The 19,809-nt window shown below is 32.9% G+C and overlaps 1 pseudogene across 1 annotated transcript; it reads right to left on the bottom strand.

The window, feature by feature from the left end:
- Positions 1-726: 726 nt before the first annotated feature.
- LOC143239563 (serine/threonine-protein kinase PAK 3-like) lies at positions 727-11,371 on the bottom strand (annotated as a pseudogene). The gene is made up of 8 exons (XR_013021241.1): positions 11,233-11,371; positions 10,894-11,004; positions 10,335-10,534; positions 8,232-8,418; positions 6,569-6,668; positions 3,645-3,841; positions 2,660-2,792; positions 727-963 (listed from the first exon to the last, which is right to left on the bottom strand). The product of XR_013021241.1 is annotated as a serine/threonine-protein kinase PAK 3-like (transcript).
- Positions 11,372-19,809: the final 8,438 nt, after the last annotated feature.

The raw sequence follows: 19,809 nt of genomic DNA, 5'->3' as shown, positions 1-19,809 counted from the left end.
AATACAATACATAAAAGAAAGATCACAACACAGTTTATGAGACTAAAAGACATACTTTCATTATAAAATCATAATGAATGTGGATACATATTTTACACCAATTTTTACCATTTTCTTTAGTTTGTACTTTTGTATACGAACATAATTGTAAAACAAAATGTTCATTGTGGTAAACGAAATAATAATTTGATTTGAGTAGATTTTTCTTTTCTTCCCGATTCATAAAAAATTAATATTTTCAAATCCTGCATAACGCAATTATGGAAAATTACTGTATGCTTGCAATTCATGAATGTCACAAATATTTTCTATTTTACTGAATATTTATACCACGAACAAAGTGGTATAATTCATTAATGAAATATTTATTTTCCTTTGTTGGGTTATCGTGTACACAATATACTGCTACTCTTGGAGAAATCTAATGAACACACTTCGTTAACGTACTTTTGCTGGAGCGATGCTGGCTTTGTAAACTGCTTCTTGCAAGTCATTTAAACATGTGTATGGGAATATTCAATTTTTGACGCATTAATGAGCTTTGAGCATGTGTTTTATTATATTGCGTATTATACTTTATCTCAGACGAGTCTCAGATTTATTGTGTTATGAGAGTTATATGATACGGTTTCAAACAGAAATTGTAATTTGAATTTAGAAGTTAATTGAATGTCAATGTGTATCAAATTTATGATATTTGTTAAAGAATGATACACACAATTTTCTTTCTCAACACAAATTTATTACATACACAAATCACACATTGTTGACATTTATGTCACAGAATCTACAAATATAAAGTATAGGTAGGGCGTGCACAATACACATTTAACAATATACACGTATTTCTATATATATATATCAAAAATAAAAAATAGCATAGATATTAAAATGAACATAAAATCGGTGACACTTGGAGAGATGGAAAAGTTGTCACTTGTCTGCCAGTTTCATGAAAGGATGCTGTGTGTAAAATAAAAACAAAATTGGTCAGAAAATATGTTTTTTTCTACATTATACCCATTTTAGTAAATTAGTCTCTGTACATTATACGTTTAATATATTTTTACAGTGTACAGCACTGTAATAACATGCTGGCAAATAAAGAGTAAATAATTCCATATATTGAACTACACATTTTTACTAACACGATTTACACAAAAAAGTCAAGTTGGACTGAAATACGACTAAACCATTCTTAGCATTGATGAAATTGTTGATGCTTGAAAAAAGGAAAACATTTAAGTTTTATAAGCCTGTAAATCCAACGAGAACTATACAAGAATCCATAAGAATTTATTTTCAACCAATCCTCTGTAAGCATGTTTTGGATTTGAATTCTACTGATAGAAAATGTTACACATACTTTATCATAAAGAGTATTAAAAAATTAGAAATATAAAAGTTACAACACATCAGCAGCCCTACAAGTATTTCTATAACTTCTTGAACAATTCCCAATTGTATAAAAATATATGATATGCTATAGAACTTTCCTTACTTTGGCATGAGAGTTCAACTCTAAGCAGGTATAAAGAAGAAAAACAAAATCAACAAGGTTCTTCTAATTCCTTTCCTCAAACCATTAAAGAAATGAATTTTTACATGAATTACTTAAACAAATATTTACACTATTTATAAACATTTTCAAGAATAAATATTTGTTTTCCAATGGGAGTTTAATGTACATGCATTTTTACTAGATTTGTTTAGTTTTCTCTCACTCATGCATCTAAGAAAGTATTCAAAAATGTGGAATGATCTTATATTCTTTATCATGTTAAAATGTGCACAGATATGTATAAATGGTCTTTTTTATGAGGATTTACATAACCCACCAACACAGTTATTATTTCTATTTGCAATGCATAATACTACAGTGAGTCATTTATTTATTTTTGAATTTAAAATATTTGCTATTGCAAAAGTTTATGGAAATACGACAAACAGGTAAGTAACTCTTACTACTATACAACAAATTGTATCTTATTAAACTTATACACATAAATATAAAAAAGTTATTAATATCCTTCTTCACTGGAATAGATTTCTTGTATTTATATAAGTTGTTTATGTATGTACACCATGTGTAGGTATGAATGATGGCAAGGAAAAATGTTAACACTCAACAACTTTTTGTCATGACTGGTACGTATAGAGAACTACCTATTAGATGAACTGTACAAAATAGAGTTAAAATAAAGTATTTTCTATCAATGGTTAATGCATTAAAATTTAAAGTATCTGAAAATAAACTTCAACAAAACCGAGTTGTGTAATGTTAAACATTTTATCACAGGAACATTACTATTCAGTTCAAACACTTCTCCCAGTTACAAATCAACTAAAATAAATTGGAATGGCTGGATTTAAATGCAGCTAAAAATTTTTATGGGTGAAAATATTTACATTCGTTAGGGATGTAAAAATTATTCCAGTTTTTTCACCAGTAAAAGTTGATATTGTATGGAATTTATGAATATTACAAAATAAACATTATTTAATTATGAGGTGATATCTTAAATTGAAGCTCCCATACTGTGAGATGAACAGCCAAGCATAAGAGTGAACTGATATTGTTTGTTATTGCGTTCATTAGGATGTTAGGTTCAAAGTAGAACAAAATATCCTAGTAAAATAACAGTAATTTATACCATACCTTTAAAAGTTCAGAAGCAGTGTATCGCTTATCTGCATCCATTTCTAAACATTTGTCTAGAAAATCTCTGAAGACTGGAGACAAGTTTTTTTTTTATCACTGGCTTGCCATTTTGTGCTATGAGATGATATATCTGAAAATAAAAGTGTCTGACTTGATGAATAATTCAATAACCTAACTTAACTGCTTAAAATAATTCTGATACTAAACATTTATGTATATATAATGAAATATATACACATATTTATATATATACTAAACATTTTAACCAATACTGTTAGTGACACTAGCATTAAATAGTTTGAACAATCCTCCTTAACTATGTCTAAATGGCTCCAAAAGTATAACTATAAGGTAGATGAACATTACTGATGAATTATTTAACATGTTACTGTTTAATTATCGAGGGTTATCAATATGGTGGTGATAGTATTACAAAACATTCAAGAATTAAATGTTCGTTACTGTATAAACATTTGTCAAATGTTCATAGTTGTTGCTAATGTTGTGCTGTTCATCATTATGTATGTATGTATAAATATTATACAAAGCCTTGTTTTTGCCTTTATTATAGCTGTTCCCTATAGTTGCTGGAAGACATTGTGGCCAAAGTATACAATTGTGTTTTCAAATGAAAAGAATGTGTTTTAAGAATCCTAGTATTGTGAAACAATGGTAGTTTATATGAGGAACATTTGTGTTTACTAAAGTAAGGTATTAATGCACCCAAATTCTTAAAAGATCTTGAAATTGCTGATGAAAGACTAATTGTATCCACAGGAAGACTCAATTAGATGTATCAAATCAATTTTGTTCAAATGCTTTAACTTTCTTTTTTTCAATTCAATGGTTTTATAACATTTAAAACCTAAACAACTTGTAAAAAAAAAAGAGAGAGAGAAACCAGAGAAATTCAAGTAAAACGAAAACTGAAATTAAACCTTTTCTTATTCCTTGGCTGTAAGTATTGACTAGCAACACTTACCATGAAATCTCTTTCATCATAATAAGGTGGTTCACCTTCAATCATCTCAATAGCTGTTATTCCTAACGACCACATGTCAGCTTTGGGCCCATATTCTTTTCTCTTCACTACTTCTGGGGCCATCCAGTTGGGAGTGCCAGTTTTACTTGTTCTTTTATTTTGGCTTGGAGTGAGTTGGGCACATGACCCAAAGTCTGCTGCATAATGGAAAGAAATTTATCATTTGAGAGAAATGACTTGTAAAGAATTTATAGGATGCCTCAAAAATTAACTTCAGGCATATTAAAACTTGTTACAGTTTTATAGTCAGTTCAATATGTCCAACTTAGATAACAAAAGATTAAGGTTTTAAAAAGTCATTTAACTTTATCTAGCCAGGTATATAATATCCCTTTTATGAGAACACATGACAAGATTAACTTTGCATTATTTTTGTTCAATCTCCCCCTATCAAATCACCCACATAACAAAATCATCTTTATAATGTTCAGACATAATTTATAACAAAATAAAGTTATTATCATTCATTATAAATAAATTAATAAAATAAATATTCAGTGGCTAACTCTAATCTATTCTGCTCCTATTGTAAAATAGAAATATTTAATCATTGAAATGCACAATTAAATCTCATAAACATACAAAACATTGCTACAAATCTGTCCTTTTTGTATACGTTTGTTGCTTAGTTCCATAACAAATAGTATGTAATAAAATGTTATTTTTAAGTTTTTGGTGTTGAAAAAAAGCAAAATCCAACTGGATAAACAGTTTTCAAAACAATAATTATTTTATACATAATTCTAAAAAAAGCCTGGAAAGTAAATATGTTTGGCCTGGTTGGCCAGGTGGTTGAGGCACTCGACTTGTAAACTGAGGGTCATAGGTTCACATCCCTGTCACACCAAACATTATAACGTCCAACCCCACTATTCGCTAGTAAGAGAGTAACCCAAGAGTTGGCAGTGTGTGGTTGTGACTAGCTGCCTTCCCTGTAGTCTTACACTGCTAAATTAGGGGCAGGTAGCTCAAATAGCCCTCGTGTAGCTTAGCGAGAAATTCAAAAACAAACTAAATATGTGTATCTAATGAATGTTAAAAAAGTAAATTTAAATGATGAAATAAGGATGATAGAAATGTTTTTCTTTAATATGAATTGGTCATCTGGTAATTGTATAATTAAGGGTTATTTTGCAAAACAAATGTTACACTTTTGAGGATGACACATTGATATATGTCAAAATACATCAAGTGTGAGAGACTGTTTCAAAATCTCATTGGTGTTTTACTGATTTTAATCATGTATATTAAGTTATTTATACTTTTGATATTGGAAATTCTCTTATATTTCTTAGAATTGTGTGTAAAATAATCACTTTTAAAACAGTAGTGAGTTATATAACATCAAACATTACACAAGTGCCTAGGAATTTTAAAACACAATTTATTTTATAATATCCAAGTATCTAAAGCCAACAGTAGTAAATACAGTTTGAAAGTGACATTATTTTGTTTATGCCATGAATCTCCCTTGCTTCCTCATATGAATTATACATTTCCAAACTTTCAGTTATCAAGCCAGAAACATTTCTTCTTTACACACCTTCAAATAATCTATGATAATTTATTCTAACAAAGTGGGCTGGTATGTCATTTGGCATATGGTTGTACTTTTGTTAATAAGCATATGTAAGAGCCTGGCTTTTACATCAAGTTATACTGATTAACGGCACAATACATAGCTATGTCCTGTAGTTGGTTTTACTTCGTTTTATATTGGACATTTATGAAAAAAAAATAATCAAGAGTGTGTGCATGTTTGTGTTTTCTTAGAGCAAACCCACATCAGGCTATCTGCTGAGCCCACCGAGGGGAATTGAACCCCTAATTTTAGCGTTGTAAATCAGGAGGCATACCGCTGTACTAGAGGAGGGCAATTTAATCAAGAGTAAACAATATTCAATGCTTTACATGGCTAGAAAATATATTTCAATAATATTTAAAGATTTGATATTGAAATAAAAATGAAGAAAAAACAGCCACAACATAATATAAAAATATCAAATATAACAACTATTTAAGATAAATAAAAGGAAAACGTGGATATAATAATTTAAAAATGAATTAGGAAGATACATAAAATGATAACTGTAAGTATATTGTAAGGAACATAGGAATAAGGAACATTTAATGGTTGGAGCCCAATAAACATTTTATTCAGTAAAAGAACTCATTATTTTGACTGGATTTCAAGAGACAAAAGTTTCCATGAAACACTATCTACACATGTAATAAAATAATTTAAATTTTGCAATCTAAATATTGTAAGCCACTGAAATGTTGTATAAGTTAAACATTATTATAAAACATTTCACTGCAGATGTTGTGTCTTCTCTATTTATTTCTTAATTTGTTAACTGTGGCTGAAAACCAGAGGTGCATAAAAGATACACCCAAAATGTATTTTTTTTACATTTTGATCTTCAGTAAACAAAAGAGTAATGTGAAAGAGGAAAAAAACATCCACAATTAGCTTGTTTTTCTAACAGCAAAAGCTTGAAAAATTAAAGTTTAGACAGACAGACTTTGAAAACAATTTCTATTTTTTGTTCTGTGTTTGCTATGTTTATATAACTGGCTTATAATACCTTGAAAGAAATATTGCTTTTTGTTAATATATATATATATATAAATACATAAGTATATATATATGTACAAAGATAAATATTCTTGCTTTTTCAAAAATAAACCATCACTTTAACAAACTTGTTTTCAACTGGCAAACACTAGCAAAACCTTCTGTTTTAATAAACCTATAAGGATAATGTATTGTCAACTAATCTATGCTTGAAGGAAATTTGTTACAAACAAGCTAAAATATTTGGAACTACATTTTTCATAAAAGCATATGTATAAAAAATTACCTAATTTTACGTCACCACCTATTCCAAGTAAAATATTGTCGCTTTTGGTATCTCTATGAATTACATGATTATGGTGAAGATACTCTAATCCCTGAAGAACCTAAATGAAATATGAATTTATTTCAACTATTAATATTTTAAGGAATCACTCTCAGATATTTGAAACTTTATATCTGTGTGTGTATATATATATTATAATATTTGGAGACAACAGTACAAATACTGAGTGAAAGAAAAAATATTAAAGCTGTTTATATTGATAACTAAGAAAAGTATTTCACTTCACACAAGTTATTACGTTGATATATTAGTTGGTTTCTCATGCCCTGATCACGATAAAAGCATGGGCTTTATGGATTGAGACCAACAACCTTGAGGGATTGCCTATGTGCAGTTTTAATCTTATATTGTTTCTAAATTAAGGTATTTTGTGTTATATCATGAATACTTTTAATAGAAAACACATATCTTTAATGAATGGAGACAATAAATTAAGAAATAAACAAATATTTTCCCAATTCTGTCATTTATACATGTCATGTTATATTTCCTATACACAGGCTAACAACAATATTAGACTATACTTTTTTTGCCAAGCAACATGACATTAAAGCCATTGATATTTCCTCTTCTTTCATGCAAGCTTTGGTTACAACATCAGTCAGAGGCCCACCTGACAAATACTCCATTACAATATAAACAAACAAACTTTAAATTTTCACTTACAATTTGTTCTTTACTAAAATCATACATACCAGAAACACAGAATAAGTTTTACTTCCTGATTTAGGATTCTTTCAGTAATGACATTTCTAACAAAATACTTATACCAAACTTCTTCCAAAAATTTATTCATGAGGTTGGTAAAAAGTAACATTTAGCATTCTTTAAGAGATAGATTTGTATTATTTATAAAGCTGTGTGGTTCACAGAAAATAAATATATTAAATTCAGTTTTAAGGGTGATGAACTAGCAAAGAATACTATTCTACCTCTTTGTTACTTTTTCTATTTCTAATTTTCATTTTTCAAGTACATTCTTTTATATAATTGGTGACTAAATGTGTGATCTGGTTCCTAACAGTTATAAAAAATTAAGTAAGATTGTATTTTGTGTAAAAAATTGATTATTTAATGTTTATTGTATTACATATTAAACAATGTTTATAGCTTTTACTAATATAATGTATCATTTAAGCTGCTAATAATTGAACTCAACTTTTCCTGTATTAAACAGTTTCAACAACCATACATAAAACTACGTTCACCTAACATACAGGGAAGATGAACAAAGCAATGGTATAAACTAAAATGTTACAGATAAACCTTATGCTGGTGAGAAATAATTAATGTACTGGTAGGAACACAGTATGCAAGTGTAAAGTTATTCTAAATATATATACATATATGGAATGAATTAAAAATTATTGTATCTGAAGCAGATGTGTCTCCAACTCACAATCCTTGCTCTAAAACTATTATTTATAATCACAATTAAGAAAAAAATTAGATCTCTGAAAGTGGCATGCAAAACTTTTCTTAAATTTGTCATGTTGCTCAATATTAAACAAATTAATTTAGCGAAGACAGTATCTTAGTCTATACATTACAACATGTCAAATTATAAATAAATAAAGTAATATGTAACACTATGAACACTTACCCAGAATTCTTCACCTACAAGATAGGTGTCAATATAGTTCACTATATTTTGGTGTTTGTGTTCCCTTAATCCGTGAATTTCAATAAAGAACAGTTCAGTTTTAGGTTCTTGGGATAAATTTATTTGCTTGATAGCAACTTCTCTACCAGTACCAATTTCTAACGCCCTATAAACAATTCCTGAAGCACTGAAACAATAAAAGAAAACATCATTACAATCTGTAGTGAGCTGGTTACCTGATACAAGGACATTATTGTATTCTTGCAATAAAATTATTATGCCTTTAAAAAAATAATGGGTTATTACATGTTTCTAACCTTATATTTTTGTAAGGTCGTTATACTGTATATTTACACTATTATACAGTAATTCTGTTCTCCTGTTACATTCAAGATACATTCATTATGAAATGTTATTTTTGAGCCTTTAATATTGTAATTCAGCTAAGCCTACATGCATAAATTAATCCTTTCTTTGTAATGAATGTATGCTTTTAAGCATAACAATACTAATAACACATGGCTTACTTTGCTCTATAAACGTTGTAACCCTGTGTGTGGTCAAATGTACTTTAAAAGTTCACATGGTAATAATGTCTTTAGTTTACATGGTAATGGTGTCTTTCTATGGTGCAATTTTATTCTTCGTAATTTCCCAATTTCCCCTTTTACATTGAAATATCCAATAATTTATAACACTTACTGAACTATGAGACTATTTTTATTGGGAGTAGTTATTTTGTAATGCAAAGTTTTGTTGATGTAAAATATACTAGCTGTATTTGGATAAGATGAATCACACTGCCCACTTGTAACTATTTTTTTTTTCCTTGATAGATCATAATGTGGCAAGGTGCTTATAATGTTGAACATTTGTGTATTTTCTCAGTTAAATCATATTTTCAATACCAATGGGTTAACCAGCCTGTCCTTTGCATCACATATAGTGTTGTTTTTTTTAAATTGAATTTCGCACAAAGCTACTCGAAGGCTATCTGTGTTAGCTGCCCCTAATTTCGCAGTGTAAGACAAGAGGGAAGGCAGCTAGTCATCACTACCCACCGCCAACTCTTGGACTACTCTTTTACCAACGAATAGTGGGATTGACCGTACTTTATAACGCCTCCACGGACGCCTTAACCCACCTAGCCATGCCGGGCCGAATTTAGTGTAATAATATTATGAAAAGAGTCATATCAATGAAAAAAGATATGTATACATTTACAGTTTGTAATAATTAAGTCATTATTAATGATTAATTATTAATTGATTAATGAAGTGATATAGTTAAGGTAACATAATGCCTACTAATTAATTATAAATTAGTACTATATTTTAAAAATAGTTTTATTTCGAATATTTTATTACTGAGTATAAATTTAACTTTAAATTGCAATATTGGCCCGGCATGGCCAGGTGGGTTTAGGCGTTCGACTCGTAATCTGATGGTCACGAGTTCGAATCTCCGTCGCACCGTACATACTCGCCCCTTCAGTGGGGGGGGGGTCGTTATAATGTTACGGTGAATCTCACTATTTGTTGGCAAAAGAGTAGCCCAAGAGTTGGCGGTGGGTGGTGATGACTAGCTGCTTTTCCTCTAGTCTTACACTGCTAAATTAGGGACGGCTAGCGCAGATAGCCCTGGAGTAGCTTTGCGCGAAATTCAAAACAAACAAACTTAAAACTTTGTGGAAGGTAGGAAAAGAATGTTATTGCAATTTGTTTTTGCGCTAGCCGTCTCTAATGTAGCAGTGTAAGACTAGAGGGAAGGTAGCTAGTTATCACCACCCAATACCAACTGTTGAGCTACTCTTTTACCAACGAATAGTGGGATTGACCGTTACATTATAACGTCTCCACGGCTGAGAGGACGGGCATGTTTGGTGCGACGGGGATTTGAACCTGCGACCCTGGGATTACGAGTGGAATACCAAAGTTTTAAGCGTTCATACTTTGGACTCAGACTTCAGTCCAACTCCAATACAAAACGTCAAACCTGAATTCAAATATTAATAAGTGTAATTACCCTATTCAATTACCATACTTTTCTTTAAGTTTATACGAATAAAAGCTGATGAGGTATATATTATTTTTTTAAACTTACCCATGACCAATTATTTTAAAATTGGTATATTTCTTATAAGGATCTTCCACAGAAACTATAGTTCTAAACTTTTCCATAAATTCTTCATATGTCATATTTGATTTGATCAAGGGATTGTTACTGTTTCTTATATCCTTTCCTTGAAGTCCAAGAGATGAGCAATTATTTACTAATCCCTCTTGTTCAATAGGTTTTGCACACTGTTAAAGAAATCTAATAAATTAATATTACAATTATGGAGTAATAATTTTAACTCAATGATATACGTATATTTAGAAAGTAACTAAAAATTCAATGCTCTGACACCAGTGATGTAAACAAAGAGAAGCTTTTGAATTATATAATCACAAGACTGTGAAAAATAAACAAAATCCCGTATAGAATGATCTAAATTAAACCATTAGAGTTATGAACCACCTAGGGGTTTCACAGTTTAACTTGAAACATAATTCATTATAAAATATGTAATTTGTATTACACAGGTGTAAAAGATAAAGCAAATATTAATGCTTGTGTAACAATATTGATATCACAAGAAAACAGACTGGATATTTCTTACGGTGTTTCTAATTAAACGACTCCTGATGAAATAGATGAAAGTTTTTGAATTTGTATCATCACAAGTTCGATCCCGTTTAGTGGACACAACATTTTTCCCAATTTGGCCTTCCTATAAGAAAATACACACTGTTTCAATAAAAGTTTTTATTCTCCATAAACATTTTTTACGCATTGTTAAATTTAGAAAATACTGTAAAACACCACCCGTAAATCTCAAAGTTATTTTAATCTTGTAATAAGGAACTTTCCTCCTCTCACAATATTAGCTTTTCTCATTTTGTTCTGCCCTCTATATACGATTTTTTTATAACGCATTCCACAAGCCTTTTGCACCCACCTATTGGAATCAGGGTCGTCGAGAGCCATTACGGGTCCCAAGACAGCAAGCATTAAGGACCCCTTCCACAAACAACTAGCAAAGCATTATATATAGGCTGTCCTCCCGTGCCCCTAGACACCCGGACTCAGGGACACTGGGCCCCCTGACCCCCTCTTATCGGGTCTGATTGAAATCAAAAATTTAAACAAATCTCCCACGCAAATCATCATGCGTCATCTTTCCACCAATAGGATTACACAACCGTCACATGACGTATGCATGTGTCTCCCTCTTATGAGCCACTATCGAAACATCACTTTTTTTTAGTAATGATGAAGTTTAGACATTTTCTTTTGTTCAAGTTCTGCTTGGAGAGGTTTACATTAGTGTAACTTACTATTTATTTCAAGAAATTTCCGCTTTGACTTTGAAATAATTTATCTACCCGTGTTTTAATATTCCACTTGTTTGTTCGATCTCAAGCCCGAATTTCGAAGTTAACGTTACGTACTATTTCGGATCTTTCTCATTTATATTATGCCATACTTCAAGCCACAGGTGCAAGCGACCAAGCAAGCTATTTATTTGCATTCATTCACAGGAAGATTATATGGGGCAACATTTGTTTGAAAGGGATTTTGATCATTTCTCCTCACCCCAACCGAGTTTGGCTTGCCTCCTCACACACTTCCCGATAATTCTGATCAACTTTCATTTTGTTTTGTTTTTTTGAATTTATTTCTCATGAGATGTTTTTCTTTCTTCATTCTACTTCTTATTGTCCCAGTTTTTCCCTTTAACAAAGTTCTGACTCCCTACCTCATTTACTTTTCCCTCATCCCTTGATATTTGGGTTTGTGTTGAGCACTTCACCTCTTAGTTGGGTGATAGCATCAGTATGCCTCGTCCCTTCGTGCTATGGACCATTTCCTTCTCTCTCTCTCTTAACATTGGATAGATTGTTCGTGTCTGGACCAAAAAAATGGTTGGGTTCACTTCTGCCTGTTCGGGGTGGGAGTGGCAGATCACAAATCTCCCATTCATCTATCAGGTCCATCTCTTGTCTGAGGTTTTTCACAGGAACATGAAGGAGTTTTTTGGGAGAGTTATCTCACTCCTTATTTCCACATTGGCAATGACACTATGTAACACAAATTTTGTTCCTGGATAGTATATGTTATTTCTTAATTGCTTATGTTGTAAAAGTAAAAGAAATGGCCATTATTCCTTTCAAAATTTGCTTTTGTGGCATGGATAATGAAATTTAGAAATTTACCTAGTTTCTATGTAAAAACGGACAAATTTGCACATTTTCGTTTGCATAAGGTCTAAATAAAACAACATATGAATCGAAATTTACATGTATTTATACTAAAGTTATACAAAAATGAACAAAAATGTTTAGAAGTGAGTAGTTTTTCGAGATTTGCGACTCTAATGTAAATCACTTTCACGTATCTGGCGGAGTGGGTACAGGGAACTCAGGTCAGAAAAGCAAAGTTTGAAGAGAAAAATATGTATTTTCCATTTACTTTAGGCATAAGCAATTGGAAAATAACACTTTCTGTCCAGGAACAAAAAAAAGAAAAATTTTGATACATAGTGTAATCCACCGTTTTATACCTGGTGGCCCATTAGTCTGAGTCAGAGCCGAGCATGGCACCGATTCCTTTTTTTAACCATCCCTTCCTAGCCTTGACCTGTTCCTACACCAGACTTCATGACAAACGATGAAGTCACATGGTTCATTAAAAACAGTTCTTATGCCTACCTGATGCGTTTAGGTCTAGTAGAAGTTTGTCAAGGTATTATCAGAAGGTTTCATCATCCATTTCTTACTTCTCATCCCTTATTTATTGTACCTGTTTCCTTTTATCCTTCTCAAGATCCCATTCTGTGCTAGCATCTTTCAGAGGTGGTACAATGACCCTTTTACACCAGAGATTATCGAATCTTTCTCGTCATGTTTTTTAGGCGTTTCCTCCCGCTAGTTTGTGACCCCAAAAAAATCCAAACAAGGAGTGTCATGAACTTGTCCAGTGTCAATAAACATGTTCATGCTTCATTATGGAATCCAAACTTACATTTTAGTGAGATCTCTCTCTTCAGCTTTGGATGACTAAGCTGGGCATCTTCAATGCATATCTTTTACAATCCTGCATCAAAGTATTATCATCCATATCTTTAGTTTTCTATCATAGGGTAACATGCAGTTTCATGCTCTACCCTTGGGGTTGGCTCTAGCACCATACATTTTTCATTGCATGTTAGAAGCCCTCTCTCTGTATCTTATACTTTGGAGTTATGTGTTCACTTTTTTTGGGGAACTGGCGTTTTTGCATTCATACCAAACAGGAGTTGGCTAATCATACTCATTAGCTGTTTCTCGAAGCTGCTTAATCAAATTGCTTTAGGGGATGATGTCTTCATTAACTCCTCTCACACACCTTGTATGGGGCTCATATGTAGTCCCTTCAATGGGTTCTTCACGAAAAATGAAACCATGCTCAGGATGTTAAATTCTCCCATCCCCTTTCTAAAGTTATGGACAAGCCTTATTGTGGTTGTGCAAAGTTCATGTATCGGAGAGCATCCCACTTCCTCCTACACGGTCAAATTTGGGCTTCTTCATTGATGGATTCTCTTGAGGACTGTGCTTAAGTTATTGGCTTCTTCATATCAATGTTCTTGAACTCCTTGTTTCAGATTTGAAAGATCAGTGGATAGTATACTTATGCCCCTTTGAATTTTGCTCTCTGATGGCCAGAAAATTGCAGATACCCTAGGTGAAAGTCTTCTCGTGCATCTAGCACTTCTGCTTCATCCCTCAATTTCTTAGTCATCAAGATACTAGCAGAGCAATCACCTCTTTTCTTTTGAGCTGATCGTCTCTATGACCATAATCGTTCTTTATGATGGTGGAACTTAAGATTGCTCTTCATTGGCCTTGTAGTACACTAGTTGGACCTGATGATATTCACTATAAAATGCTATGCCATCTCTCTTCTGCCTCTCTTGGTATTCTTCTGGTTGTTTTTAACTGAGTCTGGCAGGAGAATGTTTTTCCTGATGCTTGGCAAAATGCTACTGCCTCTCACTTTCCCAAGCCTGGGAAGGATTCCATGATTCTTTGAAACAACCATTCAAATGCTTTGACGAGCGGTCTCTGTAAGATATTACAAAAAATTGTTATTGCTCATTTTTGGTTCCTTGAATTAAATAATCTCCTCTTGTCCATACAGTTTGGGCTTCAATGACAGTGCTTCATCGTGAACCACATGATTTGACTGAACATCAATCGGGGAATCTTTCTCAAGCAACAACGTATTGTTTCTGTATTTTTATGTAGAGAAAGCTTATGATACTACGTGGAGGTTTGCCATTTTGCGGGACTTCCAGTCAAATGGTTTGCGTGGCCATTATTAAACATTTGTTAATGGACTGGTGCTTCAAAGTCCGTGTAGGTTCAACAATTTCCTATTCTTTCCCACAGGAACTTGGAGTCCCTTAGGGCTGTGTCTTGAGTGCCGCACATTTCATTATAAAAATTAATGCCATCAGTGGACAATTCCTCCCTACAGTTGCAAGTAGTCTTTGTCTCAGTGACTTCTACTTCTCGTGACAGTCTTTGATTATGAGGTTCATTGAATGGTAGCTACAGATTGCTCTCAGTCATTTATTGAAGTGGATCACAGCAAAGAGTTTTACCTTTTTTCGCTCTAAAAGCGTTTGCATGCATTCCTGTTACCAATATGGTATTTACTCCTATCCTGAACTCTGTCTTGGAGAAGTTGTGCTTCCTGTGGTCCCTGAGGCAAGGTTCCTGGGGCTTATCACTGACTGTAAACTGACCTTTACTCCACGCATCAAATAGCTGTGTGTCAAGTGTACAAATGCACTGAGCATCTTCCTTGTCCTCTCTTCCACCTCCTTGGAGCAGGTTCATGTTTATGCTAGAAATCTATTGTGTCTTCATTCATCAAAACTGAACTACGAGTCACTGTGTCCTAAAGCTCTGCCAGCACCTCCTCCTTGAAGTTCTTGGACCCTGTTCACCATCAGGGTCTTCAGCTCTTCACAATGGCCTTTCGCACTTCTCAGGTCCAGGGTTTGTACACTGAGTCTCATGAAACTCCTCTACATCTCTAATGTTTGCAACAGTTTTACTGTATGCTTCAAAACTTCGATCTCTACCACAGCATCCCACCTTGGGTTGTGTTTTCTTTCTTCAGTGGCCCATGCTTTTTCAGTATCCAGGTGCAGTTCACTAAATTAGGTGTGCCCTTGGACAAAACTGCTGTATCCATTGGTTAGCCCATCTGAAGAAGGCAAATACTCACAACTGGAAGTACCTTCTTATATTTCCCGAACATCTTTTGAACCATCCTTTCATTCCCATTTATATGGATGGTTCAAAATCAGGTGACTGTGGGCTCTGCCATGGTTTGGTGGTTTCACACAGAATCCCCTCAAGTAATTTAATATCAGTAATAAAATGTTTTTATGCACTACCGAAATTAAATAATATTAAGTACTATATAAGAAAAAATAATATACCACATAAATATAAATAAGCGTTTGCCAACAAAGATTAATTATAATATTTGTTTTTGAGTTTCGCGCAAAGTTACACAAGGGTCATCTGCGCTATCCGTCCTTAATTTAGCAGTGCAAGACGAGAGGGAAGGAAACTAGTCATCATCACTCATCGTTCCACTCCTTTACCATAGAACAATGGAATTGACTGTCACATTACAATGCACTCGTGGCTGAAAGAGAAAGAATGTTTAGTGTGACGGGGATTCAAACCCGTTACTGTCATCATTTTACGAGAGAAGCGCAGTAACCATTTGGTTATGCTGGGCCTGATTATAATGTCTTGACTGCCATTACATCTAAATTACATCTTAAATATAGGAATGATATTAAATCTCCTATTTAGACAGAAAATCGATCTTTTGTGTCTTTCTTTATTGTTTTTATCATAAAATAACAATACCTGTATTGTTCTGTGCTGTTGGTTTGTTGCAACATTTTCAGATATAAAAGATAGTGTAAGCAGTATTGATTTACTTATTTTGTGAGATTATATTTCATCACTTTTTTTTCATAATAAGAGTTAAAAGCAGACAATCGTTGGAAGTTGTGTTTGTAAGTTACTGATCAAGATGTTAACGCCTCAATAAAATATATAAAAATGCAACTACCGGGAGAGCTGGCGGGAAGAGAGCGAAAATCGAACTTAATTAACTAAAAGTTAGTTTCGGTCAGAGAAAGGTTAGGTAACGTAAAGTTAAACGTCTTAGAAACGAATGGCTTAACGGTTAACATTTTGAGAGAATAACTTGTCTTGTCAAAGCGTTTTCTAAGACCACTGAACCTGCCTTTCACAAAAACAGCAGACGTGTATCAAAAGTGAGGATACTGTCATAATAAAAGGAACAACAAAGGTGAAAGAAATAAGAGAGTTATACACTGTATATGTAAAAACGGCTCATTTGGGTTGAGAAAATTTTTTTACGTAGAGGAGAGAACAACGTTTCGACTTTCTTCGGTCAGCGTCAGGTTCACAAAGAAAGAAAGAGGTAACTGACCGGAGGCTGACCACATGTTTGAAAGGGGTTGTGTAACTGAGTGTTGGAATGTAGAGGGCGGGCTTAGATGTTTGAATATATAATTTTATATTATTTATTTTATTATTATTTATTATATTATATATATATTTTTTTTATATAATATAGATATAAAGGTGTTCCTTTGTATTGGTTTATTTTGGGCTTAAGTTGTTGTATAAGTAAGGCTTATTTAATTTTGCGTTTGTTTATGTTTGTTTCTTTATTTAGTATTTGAGTGTTTTCTATGGTTATGTTGTGTTTATTTGACTTGCAGTGTTTGAAAACGTGTGAAGGTGACATTTTATGTTCTTTAAATCTGGTTTCCATTTTTCTACTTGTTTTTCCAATATAGAAATCGTGGCAGTTATTACATTGTATTTTATAAATAATGTTGGTGTTGTGTTTGTCAGTGTAGTTTTTACCTTAGTTTTGTGCCTGGTTTTTGAATAAATTTGGTATTAACTGGAATGTCATATTTTGTTACTAGTTTTTGCCAAATGTTGGTTATTTTTCTGCTGATGTCGGGAATATATGGTATGTAGCAGTATATGGTTCTGTGATTTTTTGATTCGTGAGATATATTTAATTTTGTTGGTTGATTTTGCTTTATGTCTAGGTGTGTGCGAATAATGTTTTCTACGGTTTGTGGAGGAAACTTATTGATGTTTATGAAGTATTGTTTTATTTTGTCTAATTCATCGTTAATTTTATCTGGTGAGCATAGTTTTATGGCTGTGTTTATTTGGTTTCTTAGTATGTTGAGTTTTTGTTTTGTTTCATGTGCTGAGTCCCAAGGAATATATAGTCCAGTATGGGTGATATTTCGGTGGATTTCTGTTTTGAATTGTGTGTCGGTTCTTGTAATTTTGAGGTTAAGAAATGATATTTGATTGCTTACTTCTTGTTCACATGTGAAGTTACTGTTAGGATTTATAGCATTAGTGTGATTGAAAAAATTAAGTGTGTGTTCTGTAGATGCGAATCCCGCAATCGTGTCGTCTACATATCTGTACCAGAATAGTGGTGGATGTAATGCTGTGTTAATTGCTTGTGTTTCAACTTGTGTCATAAAAATTTTGGCTAGAACTGGTGATACTGGGTTGCCCATGGTTAGGCCATTTGTTTGTATATAGTTGTGATTGTTGAACATGAAGTTTGTCTTCATCGTGGTGAATTCTATGAGGGTTGCTAATTGGTTACTGAAAATGTCTGTAAATGGGTTAGGGTCTCGGATATAGAGTTCTAAGGCTATCTTGCAGGCTTCAGTGGTTGGAACTTCTGTAAAGAGGGATATAACATCGAAACTGGCCGTTAAGGCTTTATGATTAAGTTGATTAAGATTAGACTTGAAATTAAAAGAGTCTTTGAAGAATGAGCTAGCTGATGTCACACATTTGGAGAATGCCCATGCTATGTATTTACCAAATTGTAATTAAATGATTCATATGTGGACATTATTGGTCGTAATGGACAATCTGGTTTATGAGGTTTGGGGATGCCGTATATTTGTGGTGTGCATGAGTCGGTTTTACGTAGGTAGGAATAAAGTGTTTGTGAAATTGTGTTGGCTTTTTTCATTTTGAGTAGTATTTTGTTTAGTTGCGTTTCGTGTGTCTTTGTTAGATTTATGTGTATTGGTTTAAATTTGTTAGTGTTTGATAGGATGTTCTCCATTTTTTGGATGTATTCCTTCGTGTTCATTATGACTATAGCGTTTCCTTTATCTGCTTTTAGAATTTTAATGTCTTTGTCTTGTTTTAGGTTTTTAATGGAATTAATGTCTCTTTTTGTAAGATTATTTTTTAACTTTCTGTTTTGTGAAATTACGTTGATGGTTTTGTGAGAAAAATCTTTGAAAAAATCGTTTAAGATGTTGTTTTTTGGTGTTTCTGGAAAATATAAATTTTATATTATACCTGGGAAGTTTGGCCTTTGGATGTCAATAAAATTGTCTAAATTGTCTTTTTTCTGTTGGTTGTTTTCTTGTTTTTGTTTTCTGTGGAAAGTATCACAAGTCTCCTGGCTAGATTTTCTAAACATGTTTTTATTTCTAAGGTTGGAATGTACCTAGGTTTTAGTTTCAGTCAGTGTGCTATTGGCTAATCAGTGAATAAACCTGCAAGTAAGTTAGGGTATATTAAATTCAGAATTTCTGTTGAAATACTGTTTGAAAGTTACGCCAACCAGTGAATAGCTTGTGTTAACGGTCCGGCATGGCCAGGTGGGTTAAGGCGTGCGACTCGTAATCTGAGGGTCGCGGGTTCGCATCCCCGTCGCGACATTATTGTCTTATTTCTAAGAAGCTAAAGTACAAGTGTACCTGAATTTTGAGGGAGGGTGCGTAGAGGGTAGCTGAAAAAGCTGGGAGGGAAGGGATACATTAGGCCTATGGTGGAGAGAATACAGCTGCTCTACAGAATCCACGTTCCCAGGATCTTCGAGCATTTCACGTTATAAACCTGCCATACACAAGATAAATATGAAGGTCTTTGTCGTTAGATCAGTGTTCCGCATTCAACTATAAAGATAAAAGTTAGTAACTAATGCTATTCAAACGGAAAAGTGATGAATTACGTGAAATATACAATAACAACAACAAAATAAACAAAAGCGAGTTCGCTCGTAAGCTGTGCTTGGCTGTCCTGCAGTATTTGATTTATAATGTACATGTTTATATTTATATATAGGGTTATACTCTTACTTTATCTTGACTCGGGCACTGCACCTGCAGTCTGTGGATCGCGAGCTCGAAAATCGTGAGGGCATTATAATACGACAGTCAGTCCCACTTCTCTTTGGTAAAGAGTATCCCAAGCGCTGATGGTGAGTGTGTTGACTAGTTTCCTTCCCTTTAGTCAACATTAGGGACGACTAGCACAGATAGCAGTCGAGTAGCTTTTTCAAAGTTTAAGAGAACAAGCATACTTTATCTGCTCTTGTTTGAAGCATTTTCAACAAAATCTTAAATAGGTTTCATACA

Source organism: Tachypleus tridentatus, chromosome 13 (genome assembly GCF_004210375.1).
Source record: "Tachypleus tridentatus isolate NWPU-2018 chromosome 13, ASM421037v1, whole genome shotgun sequence".
Classification (NCBI taxonomy): Eukaryota; Metazoa; Arthropoda; class Merostomata; order Xiphosura; family Limulidae; genus Tachypleus; species Tachypleus tridentatus.
The sequence above is the reverse complement of the archived record's forward strand: the minus strand, read 5'-3'. Positions and strand labels throughout refer to the sequence as shown.